This window comes from Peromyscus maniculatus, chromosome 1 (genome assembly GCF_049852395.1).
Source record: "Peromyscus maniculatus bairdii isolate BWxNUB_F1_BW_parent chromosome 1, HU_Pman_BW_mat_3.1, whole genome shotgun sequence".
Classification (NCBI taxonomy): domain Eukaryota; kingdom Metazoa; phylum Chordata; class Mammalia; order Rodentia; family Cricetidae; genus Peromyscus; species Peromyscus maniculatus.
The window spans coordinates 144,594,833-144,609,468 of record NC_134852.1 but is presented as its reverse complement, the minus strand read 5'-3'; the positions used below and the strand labels follow the sequence as shown (position 1 = coordinate 144,609,468).

General features: G+C 44.3%; 1 protein-coding gene across 1 annotated transcript in view; it reads left to right on the top strand.

Moving 5' to 3' along the window:
- Adam12 (ADAM metallopeptidase domain 12) overlaps positions 1-14,636 on the top strand; it is a 317,008-nt gene that overhangs the window by 64,236 nt on the left and 238,136 nt on the right. The gene's annotated exons all lie outside the window — the stretch shown is intronic.

Genomic DNA, 14,636 nt, shown 5'->3' with positions numbered 1-14,636 from the left:
TTGATCACGCAGGACTAACTTAGCAGGAGGGAAATGGCCGCTAAGCCTGGAAGAGCTGCGCAGGTCTGTCTGTGCTTTGCCCCTGAGATGACAGCTGCAAGGACACAGCTGTTGTTACCTTAGTGACACACACAGCTCAGCAGAAGCAAGTATAGCAAACACCCAAAGGATGGTGACCTCTAATGACAAATGGGGATGTCCCAAACTACTTGTGTAAAGAAATTTCTGCTTACTGAAACAGACAGGGTCATACTGCATGCAGAAAACACTAATTTCAGGGGCAGGGCTGAGTTGGGAAGAATATCTAACATCCTGAATCCCTGGGTTCAATTCCTAGTACCCCAAAAACCAGATATTGTGCTGTGTGCCTGTAATCCCAGCACTCAGAAAGTGGAGTCAGTAGGACCAGAAGTTCAAGACCACCCTCAGCTGCGTGATAAGTTCAAGGCCAGCCTAGGCTATACAAGACTCTGTCTCAGAAACAGCAACATAAACATTAATCTCTCATTTGTTACAATGATTAACACATCAGACATCAAAAGGATTGCGTTATCCCTGTGTCTTAATTTTCCAGGGTGGGTGTGCTGGCAGGCATCCAGACTCCTGCTCTGTCCCATTCTTAGCTTACAGTCTTCTCTCCTTCGTGTCCAGACCAATCCCCACCCATGCTCTTTTATTCCCCTCTGGAAGTCACCTCTTTTCCGGCATCATTATCTCTGTGCCCACGTAGTAGAAATTAGATATAAGGAGGAGTTTACTGTGTTAAGTGCACATGGTTCGGCCTCACTGTGTGAGGATGCAGTCTGTGACAGTCTAGGAGCCCAGCCCTTTTCTTTCTAAATGTTGTTTTCCAGCAGTGAGCTATAATTCAGGGTATTGAAGTGTCATTTTTGAGAACAACTGAGTATAAATCATCTTGTCTGATGTTTATGGAGATCACTTCAGGCTCTTGGTCCTCTCCTTCCCTTCCACCCTTCTGTACCTCACACCCCCTCCTACTCATTATCTAAGCATCCTCGCCCTAAGCAAGGGGTGAATTCTTTCCATCTCTCCATGTTCTTTCTTCTCATGATCATTTGTTTTGCTGAATCCCATTTATCATATTCGAAATATCATAAAAGACCAATTACTTTCTTTTTAAAAAAAAAAAATTGCTGATTCTCCACTTTCAGTTCAAACTCCTTGAGCTCACTCACAAAAGGAAGAGACCGAGACTGCATCTGTGGTTGCCGCAGGGGTGAACTAGTGAGAGAGGGAAGGTCTAAAGGCTGAGGGGTTCGCTTGTAGAGTTTGGCACCAAAATGTAATGAACAGCATGGACTGGTCAGAACATAGTGGGGGGGGGGAGAGGAGAGTCTAAGGAGCAATAAGAGAATTAAGCCAAATGATTATTTGACTTAAGCATCGGAGTTGGACAGCCCCAGGAATCCCTGTGGAGAACACACTACAGATTGTTGCTTCTCCAGAGAATGTTGAAACTTTAGATAAGCTCAGGATGTTTTTGTACATGATCTGGAACAGAGAATTTCTCTTAAGTGGCTCAAGCTGTCCCATGGTCATGATGCAGGCTACCCATACATGTTCCTTTCGTTTGAAAAGGATTAAGTGATTAGGCCCCTGTCACAGAGAATGGACTCGGATTTTAGGAGGCAGAGGGTTAACTGTGTTTTCAAGTCAGGGGAACACAGAGGATCTTGCAAGCGATGATGTCTGAATTTTGGTGGGAGGAGAGTGGACAATATGGTGTTCGTCTTCTGTGTATTTCTCAGGGGACTCATAATGCTCCATGTCTTCCCTTGGCTCAGAATTAAGAACAACCTTGATGACTGTCCTCAAGGCTCTTGCCAACTCGTCACACCCTATAAGTTGTGATCTCATATAAACATACTCCTTCCTCTAAGAAATCCACCAGCCAGCTCCACTAACCATCATTCTGCCATTCAGGTTCCTCATCCTGCCTCCTAATTTTTTCACATTTAACTCAGAAACCCAAAGATTTTCATTCCCTCCCACTGACACACCCCACTGTCCCTTTCTATGAAACCTGAAGACGAGAATCTCTTTCAGATCAAGTGCATCTCATGTCATTAACGTAAGAACATTCAACCTGACATGTGTTGAATGTCTCTACAGTTTGGCATGTTCCTCCCCCACTCCAAGGTGGTCTTCCAAACTGCATAACACATCTGTTTGCATATGTAAATAAAATAGCAAGAATGGAAGCTGTGAAAGCTTGAGCACACTTAGCACTCACTGAGTTATAGACCATCTGGTTGAACGCAGCTATTTAAGAAGGGAACTGAAGCTGGAGTTCACCCAATATGGCACCACTAACATTTGGGCTGGATCATTCTTTGTCAATAGCAGGTAGGACCTGTGCTGGCTTTATAGGCTATCCAGCTGTATGATAGTTAGCTTTAATTATAGACTTGATACAAGCTAGAATCACTTGGGGAGAGAGTCTTAGTGACGGATTGTTTATGTTGGGTTGGCCTGTGGTGATGGCTGTGGGGAAATGTCTTCATTAAATTAATTGATATAGGAAGATCCAGTCCACTGTAGGCAACACCATCCCTTAGGCAAGGAGTCCGGAATTGTGTAAAAGTGGAGAGAGCAGGTCCTGTTAGAGGCACAGGGATTTAAGAACCCAGCCAGCCTGAGGCATGTGTGGGATGGGGAGGTGGGATGAGCATCAACAGTACCATTTCTTAGCTGCTCCCCATCCACGTTCTGGATCCTTGGCCCTGCAAGTGTGCCGAAAGGACCACCAAGGTTTATAGCCTCTCAGCTACCCCCTCCAAGCTATACAGACGCCTTCAGCAGAACGGTCATCCCCACATTCTGGGCTCAACAGGAGCTTTTTTTCTCAACCTGGATCATAGTCCTATAGACCTTTATTACTGTATAAATTCTCCATTGCCTTCAAACATCATTTTAAAATGCCCTTCCCATCTTCTCCAGCTGTTTTCAAGGTGAGAAGGGGGAAGGTTCAAATAGCTAATAGTTATCATCATCCTCCAACCATCCATTTAAAGCAATAAGCATACCTTACTTTCCTGTTTGTTTTAGTAACCATCCCCTGCGTGGGAAGGCACATACAGGTGTGTTCCAACTGTTCACTATGAATGAGGCCAAGGATCTTGCAGCTCCTATCTCTGCATGCTCCGGGTTATATCCCCTAGATGAATTCTTAAGAGTGGAATTGTTGACTCAAAGCCGTGTGCATTTCTAAGGAATATGATAACAGTTTCCAGATTGCCTCGTGGAAGGCTGGGCCAGTTCACACTTCTACCAGCTGTGCATGGAAATTCCTGTTTCTTGGCTTCCCACCAACACTGGCGTTCCATACTTTAATAAATCTGGCATGGCCCTGGGCAGCTACCAGGTTGGCTACAGTGTTAAGATCTCTCAATAGTTTGACCCTGTGGGTCACAACTCACAGAATAAATCTGTAGGCCAAGTGACAAGGTCTGTGGGTCAATAGAAAGCCTGTGCGCAGATCTAGTTGGGGACATCTGAGACAATAGCAGTTCCTAGGAAATGGTGGATCACAGCGGCTGAGCCAGTGCTCTCCGGGACTGAATTACAGACCCAGAGGGCATAGGTCAAGGGGGAAAGGGTTTTCCTGAACTCTGCATTTGGTGGCTCATGTCAGAACTCATCTAAGTGTTGCTACATTGTAAGGAGAACCATGCATATCTGACTGGTTTCTTGAGCCAGTGTAGACTGATGGTCAGACAGTCACAGACCCCAGTGAAAGCAGCTGAAGGGATGAAACAGGGGCCCCGCAGATGGGTGCGGGGAAGGATCACTTTTCTTATTAACTATATATTAAAAGAAATTAAAATAAGAAACAAGGCATTAGCTGGGTGGTGGTGGCACACACCTTTAATCCCAGCACTCGGGAGGCAGAGCCAGGCGGATCTCTGTGAGTTCAAGGCCAGCCTGGGCTACCAAGTGAGTTCCAGGAAAGGAGCAAAGCTACACAGAGAAACCCTGTTTCGAAAAACCAAAAAAAAAAAAAAAAAGAAAGAAAAGAAACAAGGCATTGTACACCGAACAAAAATATTTTCAACCTGAACTTGGTTCCCAGCAATTCCCACACAGGGGGAAGGGCATGTCTGTTATTCTCCACGTCCAGCCCTTCAAGACCTCAGTTGCTAGAAATTGATGGGTCAAGGAGAGAAAGTGTGTAGGTACAGAATTTATCTTTGTGTGTGTGTGTATGTATGTGTGTGTGTGTGTGTGTGTGTGTGTGCATGAGCGAGTGTGGATATTTGCAAGTACATGTGTGCATTCATGTATGTGTGTTTGCCTGCACACATGAGTGTATATGTGAATATATGTATGTATACATGTGCATGCAAGCAAATGTACATACATGTGTGTGCATATATATGTGTGTGCATAAATGTCTAGGTTGTATGGATACGTATGTATATGTGTATGTGCATGTGTATATATGTGAATCTGTTCATTGTATGCACATACATACATATATATGTGCATATATGTGTATATGCATATGCATGTATATGTATGTGTATGCATGTGAATATATATGTGTGCATATATATGTATGTGTTTACACATGCACACATATGGTATGCTTGCATGTGTGTGTGCGTTTGTATGCTTAGATATATGTGTGCATAACTGAATATGTGTGTGCATGCATGAATTTGTTTGTGTCTTTGCTGTTCAACACTTCATCACCACACATCTTTCCTCATCTCCTGCCCATGCTATATCCATTATTTGTTTTCTTTGTTTTGTCTTGGTTTTCTTTATTAGCAGCATCTTTCTAGGGTAGGTGAAGAATTTCAACCTGTGCAGGTGGAAGGCATCAGGGAGGTGTGGGTTCCTGCTGGGAAGGCGGGAGTCCTGCGCACCTTCCACAGTGTTCCCAGCTCCCTTTTCAGTCAACAGTTCAGGCATGGTTCTTAGAAGTGATTCCTCTCAATCCTGCCAGGAGAAGAGAAATAAGTACATGATTTTGTGCATTTTGTGATAAGGTACTGTGGCTTGCTGCAAACTGGAAACTGGATTCTATGTAAGAATAGGAGTGTTGTTATCAGATGAAAGGAACGGAGGCAGGGCCGGGACAAACATCCACTGTGAGTCCCTGAGAGTGCTGCTGTGTGCCAGTCTTCACCTAACAGTGACATGAGTGGTGCCTTTAACGAACCAGCTCATGAACCATGTCCACGATGAAGAAGTGGAGCTTTGATCAACCGACAAAGACGATGTCCCTCTGGCAGTCGGTGATGGAGCTTGAGTTTGGTCCTAGTTAGTCTGAGGAGAGGAAGAGTTTGTTGTGGAAAGATGAACTCTGGTTTCCTGTGAAGCTGTTGGTGTGTTTTCTGCACCACTTTACCCTCAAGGAACTGGCAGGAGGGTCTTGGAGTTGAACTAGATGGCTGAGTAGCAGGTTCTATGCATCCTGTCCCAGCACAGACTGTAGACGAGGCCCTTCCTCAGACACCAGGGAAGCATACACACACGCTTTTGCTTATACAGAATATCTCCAAGTAAGCCAACTGGAAACACTGATTCTTACAAAGAAAAAAATTTTTTTAACAGACATTCTATCTCTAGGAAATAATGGAATTTTGGTTTTCATTGGTTACAAACCTTATTGGTTCGTTATAAATTATGCAGTTGCACACTCAGTCCATCTGTCAGCTGACTTGCCCTCTCTTTTTCCTGTTCTCAACTCAACGTTGCTTAGTCTGGTCATCCAGTTAAACTGACTATCTAATATGTGGGTTTTTGTGAGGTCATTCTTAGGAATGGAGTCACTCTTCCCATCTCTCCAGAGGCTGGGGAGAGAATCCTGAACATGCTGACCTTCCTCCCAAAACAAAGACATGTGCAGCCGTGGCTGTGATCTCTGTCTCCCACCCACCCCACCCAGCTTGTATCATGTTGGTCCATGTCCTGGAATCCTCACAGTGACCCCATCACTGCTGCCTCATTTCCACTCTCGTGGTCCATTTTCAAATTGCTCACTCCAGGAAGGCTCCAAAGAGACTAAAGTCTTGGTAAGCACTAAGTGTCATCAAGCCTCACCCCCTCCCCCAGGCTTTGTCTTTCTATTTTGTTCTGAAAACTATCTATGTTAATGGTGAATTTAAATATCTAATTTGTCAGTGCAGTACCAGCAACCATGTAACTAATAAAGCCAAATTTCTAGTCTAACATATTCTAATGATTCTGGACTTTGTAGCCAAGATCCAGATTGGTATCAGGGTAAACCATGCACTTAGCATGGTGTGGAGATCTATCATGGAAATGTTTGATGATGAAATGAAGGGATATTTCATAATGGATTGATGGCAGAAGTACCCAAAACCTTGGGTCTGTACTGTTTTATTTTTCATTACTGGAGGTGGAACTCTCTCACCTCGATGACTTTCCTCTTGTATCCTCCCTCCTTTTTTTTTCTTCCTTTTTCCCTCTCCCCTCCTCCCTGCCCAGCTGTTTTCCAGGATCAGAGACGAAAACCCAGACCCCTGTGCACTGGTCACTGAGTTCCTGCCTTAGTTCTGATTTCACATTTTCTATACAAGAGAGCATGGCCTGAGTCTTGTGGGTGGATTTTTAAAGTTGGCTGAAACGTCAAAGGGCCCCTTGGCTAGTGAAGGTACCACCGTGAACTCAAGTGGCCCTATGCCAGGCAGAACATGGCATCACAGCTGAGAGGCAGAGTGGGTGAGAAGCAGTGAACCTGATGTACCATGTCCGTGAAGGGTGCAGGGGATCAGAAAGCATATTTTTAAAAATGATTTTATTTATTTATTGTGTTATGTATGTACATGATATATGTGTATATGAATTATGTATATGGCATATATGTTACATTACATGTATGGAGGTCAGAATAAGTCAAGGAGTATGGATGCAAGAGCGAGAAGGGGCTACAAGATGAGGAGTACCCTTGGGGATGTTTGGAGGAGGTATGAGTTTTAAATACTGAAGCATTGCAGTTGCTGCTGAAAATGCCATAGGACAGGGCTTTTGGGACACATGTCTGGCCCATGAGAGGAAGGGGGCCTAAAGACCTGATGGAGAGGGCATTCTGCAGAAAGAACCAAGTCCCCATGTGTAACTGGCCTTTGAGGGTACATCAGTGTTTTAAGAGGAAGAGTTGAATCCCACTTTTCATTTAGTGACAGAGGTTATGGAAGGGCTTCTCTGTCCCAGGACTTAGCTGGGGTGGAGCTAGAACTCTCTGCCCATAAAGAAGACTGGAAGGTTGTCTGTCCAGCCTAGGGAAATGAGAGACCATGTGGCGATCTCATACCTAGAAGGGCTGAACCCTGTACTCTTCCTCTGGGCTGAGCCTGGGACTACATCCACTCCCCACACCTATCCAGTTCTCCCGATTCCAGAGGTTCCCCTCTGCCAGCTTCAGCCTGCACCCTCTCTCCTCATCTTCTGGTTCCTTTTCCCTCCCTATTCAGAAGTTCAAACTACTCAAGAAATAGCACGATAGGCAAGCAAAGGGCAAAGCTGGTGACAGCCATCCTGCACGTGTCTGAGCATCATGACATGTGAGCTCTCTTTACAGGGTCTGTATGAAGCTTGGGGTGTAGGTTTTCATGGCGCAGTTGGAATGGGTTTACAAAAACTTAGCAATTAGCCGTAATCCTGTTTGTAATAGAAGTTGTTTGCACTTAGCTTTGCTGAGTCCACAGCCACTTGGCAGTGCCACTGTGATCGATAGCGGTTCTCTTGAAAGGGCTTCTTATATTCTGCTAATGTTTATTTGAAAGCAATTGCAGTGATGCTTGGTAAATGGCTCTCGGTCAACACAAGAGAGGTGCATTCTCTCTAGAAGACAGCTTGCGTGCAAACAAACTAGCAACTTAAGCTATTAACTTCCTCTGAGTGACAGTTTTGAAATGGTGTTGCTGAGGGGAAAACAAAGCAGAGTGTGAATGTTTCCAGACATCAAATTAGTTAGATAAATGAACTTTGAATAGGAAACCAAGCTTTCTGGTTAATACACACAATGCATGCTGTGTTTTTTTGTAAGGCCGTTCCAGAAGGCAATTCTGTGCTAGACTATAATATTTTTAATACCGCAATTGTATTTGCACACCATAGGAAGTATTACCTTTAAGCTATTTCAAACCAAGGTGAAATTTAGTGATGGATGTTGTACTATATCCACACAAGGTTTTTATTCGCTTCTGTCTGCTTCGGTGATGGCGTTCTCATACAGATTACTTAAAATCGTCTTCCCATGTGGAAGAAAGGAGAAAGATAATTTGTTTCCAGCCATCAATCCAGGATTGGCCTGAAGCCTGACTCATAAATAGACCCTCAATTAATAAACATATAACATCGCTTTATGAAAATTTAAAGAAAAACAATTTACGATAGCCATTTAGAACTAAATACAAAAATCTTGTAAAAAGAGCTTCATCTGGATAAACTGCAATAAATAATAAGTGAACTGGTGTCTCTCGGCTGTCTGGCTGGGAAGCTGCAGTTCCATTTGCTGTTGGGTTTCTATGGGGAAGGCGCATTCCCATTTCATCGAGCAGGATGGTTTACAAATAGGCATTTTACCCCTCAGATCCTACTTCAATCTTTTTCACGATGTCAGTTTTGAATGCTTCTGTAAAAAGTGGCCTTGACTTAGGTGGTTTAAAACAGTGTCTGTTTCTTATCTCCCAGTTCACTGGTCTCAAGTCCAGTGAGTGGGGTGAGGCTTGACTCCAGATTCCAACAAGATAAAGAAGGCAGTTCAGCTAGCCGGCATCTTAGGAGATACAAAGGCAGGATCCATTTCTGCTTCCTTAGAGGGGTGGCAGAATCTGTTCTTTGTGGCTTAGGGACAAAGTCTGTAATTTTTTTTCTCCTTCTTGAGCAAGGCCAGGCTGGGGAGACGATTCAATCTGTAAACTACTTATTCCGCAAGCATGAGTTTGCTTCTTGGTTCCTGTGGGGAGGCAGAGCAGCGGAGTTGGAGGCAGCTGGATATGTTGCATCCACAGTCAGAAGGCGGAGAGCCATGAAAGTTTGTGCTCAGCTCACTTGTTCCTTTTATACAGTCCTAGACCCTAGCCCAGGGAAGAGTGCTGCCCACTGTGGGTCCTTGCCATCTCAATGAACCTTAATGGTAACCCCACACAGGCATGTGTAGTGGTACATACTTATAATTTCAGTACTGGGGAGGCAAAACCAAGTGGGTCCAGTGCTGGGGAGGCAAAACCAAGTGGGTCCTTGGGCTGTCTGGCCAGCTAGCCTGGCATAATCAGTGAGCTCCAGGCCAACAAAGAGATACTGTCTCAAAAAACAAGGTGGATGGCACCTTGGGAATTACACCAAGGTTCACTTCCAGCCTCCACAGGCACATATATACATTTTCACAAATACCTGCACATACGTAACTCACACTCATAAACACACCCTTGAATGCACACACATACTGCTTTTAAAGATCCTTGTGACTCAACTAAACATCCCAGAATAACCTCTCCACCTCAAGGTCCTTTCTCCTCATCACCTGTTTATCACCCAAGCTGAGTTATTTCTGGTTCCTTGGAATGATATGTGAACAAGGAAAGCGTGTGATCTTTGTTCTTCTATTGAGGAAACTAAGTCTTTATGGCGTTAACAACTGATCTATGGACAGCCATCTACCTGGAGCCCCTCCCTCTGTGTCTCTTCTTAAATGGAAACATCATGCTTTTCAAGAGAGCCTGAACTAGTTCTTGGTTCTGTTACTGTAGTTTTGTGGTTGGAGATGGGGAAGTTGTTCTGTGATCTTAATAACTTTCCATCTAGCGGACTCCTGGAAGGCAGGCAGATGCTCAGCTGCCTTCCTCTGGACTTTTGGAGGAAGTTTGGGGTTCCTAAGCCAGAACTGGATCCTGATACCAAGCCAGGCCTTCTGCACGTGATGATACTTTTCATGAAGGACTCTCATCTACAGAGGTACCAAGAGGCTGGTACTTCCTGTGTGCCTCCATGTGCTTTGCCTGTGGGCTTGGGTTGCAGGGACACCATAGGCCCCTCGGGGAATAGCTGATGAAAATTTCCCAACTCAGACATTGTCCTCTCATGTTCCTGAGTCATGGGCAGGTGGCCACTTGGGAGAGGAAGTCTGTCTCCTCCTACCTCCTAAAGAGATGCCTGAAGGCAAGAGGAAGGGCAAGGATAGACAGGGTTGAGGACGTGCTATCATTGCTGGAAAGCTGCCAGCTAGACCCAGTTGGAGGCAAACTTCAGCAGGCTGATGATAGCCCATAGTCCCATCCCCTGGCTACCTGTCACTAAGGTATCCCGTCCCCCAACGATCATGTCATTAAAGTGTACAGCAATGAAGTCATTACCTCACCACACAGTCTTATAATATGTCGCCATAACATCCCCAAGCCATCATGTCACCACCCAGTCTGTTTACTAGTTCTCATGTGTCCATGAAGTCCAAAATCTAAAAGCATTAGGAGACAGGCCTCTGGGGACAGGAATTTTATGAAACCCCCCTGCCAATCTCTCTCTCTAGCAGTGCCCCACTAAAAAATAAATGAAAACACAAATGACTATATGTACTAGAAGAGGCAGAGCCAGGCAGAGAGCACACAGGCTTGCTAAGGTGATCATGACCAGGCCAATGGCCAACGGGCCACACAGAGAGAAACTAGGGTGGACATTTTAACATTAGACTCTAGAACACTGCCTAAATCTATAAAAATCTTAATTATTTGTTACAAATGTAAGTGTTCAATGGATCAAGAACTGGGCCAGGGTGGGCATGTCAAGGGGAACTAAAGCCCTACCTGGGCCAGAGGAGGGTAGGATTTTACTTTCTCTGACATACACATACACATACACATACACATACACATACACATACACATACACATACACATACACATACACATACACATACACATACACTCTCCAGAGGAAGAAGTGAGCTGAAAAGCCAGTGTGTCTTAGGCCACAAAATGATGTCAGTGGGATTTCCCAGTATAATTAATGAACCCAGTATTAGAAAGTAAAAAACAAAACAAAAATCCTCATTTCATATGTTTGTGTGTGTGTGTGTGTGTGTGTGTGTGTGTGTGTGTGTGTGTGTGTGTATGTGTATATGTGTGTGTGTTGGTGTAGGTATCTAACTCAGGGCCTTATACATGCTAGACAAGTACTCTACTTGTGAGCAGCAATCCCAGGCCCTTACATGTCCACCAAAAGCAGCTTTTACTGTGGAGAGTTTGTGCTCTGTTCACAGCTGGACACATGACTTGCTAACACCAATTTTCCACAGCAAAAATGAAGATCACCAAGGCATGGATAAAAATCACCATCACTTATGTAATAACTAATAGGCCCGAGCCAGGGCCTCCCGTGATGGTGCTATGGGGCCTTAAGTCCTCACTGAGCTGTTTCATTCAGTTTTGTCTTCTCCACATTCCACGGTGTGCACATCTTGCAGGCTGTAGAGCTAACGTGCTAATATTAAAGTGGTAATCAAGATGCCTCTAAATATTCATAGCAATAAATGCCTCCCTTGTGCCCCATGAATGCCAAGGCTGCAGTCTGAAGCATTTATTTAGTGCCGGAGAGGGACCTGGTTATTCCCGAGCTCCCTTGAATGCAGTGTTTTAATATTGTTGTTATGCCTGAAAACTGAGATTCCCCTGACCTTCCAGCATGGATGGTTCAGATGCATGGCTTGGCCTCTGAAAGGGTCCCTTGGAAAGGATGACCTCAAGGCTGTGAGGTGAATGGACATGGCTGTTGAGGGTGATGCTCTGCTCCTGCTAAGCCTGTGCCAAGCCACGGTCACATGGCCTCAGCTTCAAGGCCAGGGTCAGATTTTTTTAAGTCATTGAAAATTGTGTGTGTGTGTGTGTGTGTGTGTGTGTGTGTGTGTGTGTGTGTGGTGGATGTATGGTATATGTGCACTGTGAGAGGGAGGAATGAAGGAATAGTGATTTTTATCTCTGAATTACTGATCTTTTGTTTTCCAGTAGAAAATTGGTGTTAGCAAGCAAGTGTCCAGAGCACACACTACATGGTAAATTCTGCCACTGACAGATACGTAAAGGGCTGGGGACGTGGCTCAGGGGTAGGAAGCATGAGTTTGAATTTCATGGAGAGCAATATCACATGTTCTAAAAGCCAAAAAAAATTCTCTGCCTATCCCTAATGGTGGAGATATAAACTACAGCCTCGGGCTGTGAATGGGTCATCAGATAATGGCACTTGCCTCTAAGCCAGAGGACCTGAGTTCAAGACCTAGAATCTGTGTGATGGAAGGTGGGAACCAGTTCTGGTAAGCTGTCCTCTGACCTCCACATGTGTGTCCCAACAAACAAATAAATGTAAAAAATTTTAAAACAAATAAAGCCTAATGAGATGCACTTATATATTTAACAATTTTTCTTCCCTGACTTTAAAAAAAAAAAGGGTCAGATATCCATAAAGACATGGAGTATCAGAAACATGTTTCCAGTAACTGAGGGCATGTGATTCATTAATAGACTAGAAACAGCGCATAAATCCCCAGTGAAGGCAGATAGACAGATCTCACCACCCATAGAACCTATTCAGTTTCAAGCATGACACAGATGTGTAAAGTCACGCACAGAGAGGTGATGAGAAAAATAAACTCAGCATCTATTTACATGACTGTAGATACAGCAATTGTTCATACAGAAGAATATTGTACATCTGTGAGCATGAACAACACATGGAGCAAACAAGCCCTGTACATAAGAATCTACAGGTCCAAGAGGAAGCAAAACTAGATGAGTCATAGAAGAATGGGTCAAGTATGAGGCTAATGCTCAAAACTGGGCAAAACCAGAGTTTTATGTAGAAGTAGAGTGGTAATAAACTATAAAGGAAATCAAGAAGTAATTAATATTAATTAGTGATTAGTAGGTTCAGAATAATGGTTACCTCTGGTGAGGAATGAGTGGGATGTGAGTATGAAGAAGGGATGTTGTAGACTGGATCACATCCCTGGCCCTGCTGGATCTATGTACTGAAGCCCTAACTTCTAACCTTGCAATGTGGAACATCTGGAGGCCCTTAAGAGGCTGCCTGGATAAAACTGAGGTCATAGGGTACAATAATGACCTTTCCATCACTGTGGCCAAAATACCTCACAGAATATAGTAAGAAAAGATCAATTTTGCTCACATTTTCAATCATCATGGCAGGGAATGAACACTATGGCAGCCCAGCTTATGGAGGAGAAATACACTGGCAGAGGTTACTCACCACTAGAAGGACCAGGAAGCAGACAGTGAAGCCAGAACCAGGAGCTAGGAATGACCTTCAAGAGTCTGCACTTAGGGACCCACCTCCACCAGGGGGCCCCATTTCCTAGGTGCCACAACATCCCAGTAGCACCATCGATGGGCCTACTGTGAACAGCACCAGCCTATGCAGGTAGACCTGGCCTTTATATGATAAAGGTAACTGAGCAAGCCAGGAGAAACAATCTAGTCAGTAGCATTCCTCCATAGTCTCTGCTTCAGTGCCTGCCTTGGCTTCCCTCAATGATGGACTATAACTGTAAGACAAATAAGCCCTCTCCTTCCCAGGTTTCCTTTGGTAACAGTGTTTATCATGGCACCAGAAAAGCAAACTAGAAAACAGACTTTCTACAATTCTGGGAATAGTCTATATTCACATTTGCGTGGTAGGTACGCTATGATTATTTTATTGTTTTAAAAAAGTACATTGGTGTTCTTTACATATTTGTTTAGAGGTACTTTCCTCAGTTTAAAAGATAAAATTATAGTTACTGCCTAAATATCTTGGGCATATTGATTAGCATTTGATTGATTGGTTCAGCGAATATAGTTCTTTGCACATCCAACAAAGGATGTGGTTCCATTAGGTAATCAATCAATATATCATCTTAAGAAAAAAGAATGGTGGGCTTTATGGTCTCCAGTCAATAACAATTAGGAAAATGGATGTAAGCATGCTTTTAAACCAAAATGTCCAGGGAGTGAGTAGATTGGAATGAAAGTATCTCTCTCTTCTCTTCCTCTACTGGATTTTTTTTTTTTAACCTACCAGACCTCTCCTAATATGCTATGGTGGTTTGAACTGGTTGTCAACTTGATGAGACCTAGAATCACCTTGGAGGCAAGTGTCTGGGCATATCTGTGAGAGATTGTCTAGGTGGGGTTCATGGAGGTAGGAAGTCCCACCCTAACTGTGGGCAGCACCTTCTGCAGGACTGGGCTGCGTCCACTGATGTGAGGGTAAATGGGTTAGGGGAGGGAAGGCTGGAGAGCGAGAGGAAGAGAGTCTGCAGAGCTCTTTCCCTAGCATGGATGGCTCTCTTCCTTCACTCCCAGCACCCCCTGTGGACATAATAATGAAGCACAAACCAACATGCTGATCACAAATAGTATGAGGCCCCCTCCTTTCATGGGGGGAAGGCCAGAGCAGCGGGAGATTGGTGGTGAGGTCATGCTTGTTCTAATAGCTGACTTTGAGGCTGATTCCAGTAGGCAGGAAAAGCATCCCAGGTAGAGAAGCCAGAGTGTGCAAATTCTCAGAGCAGTAAGACAGGCGCAATGGGGAACTAGAGCCAGGTAAAGAGGGAGGAGGGCAGTGTGGGTATGTGTTGAAGCAAGTGAAGGGCT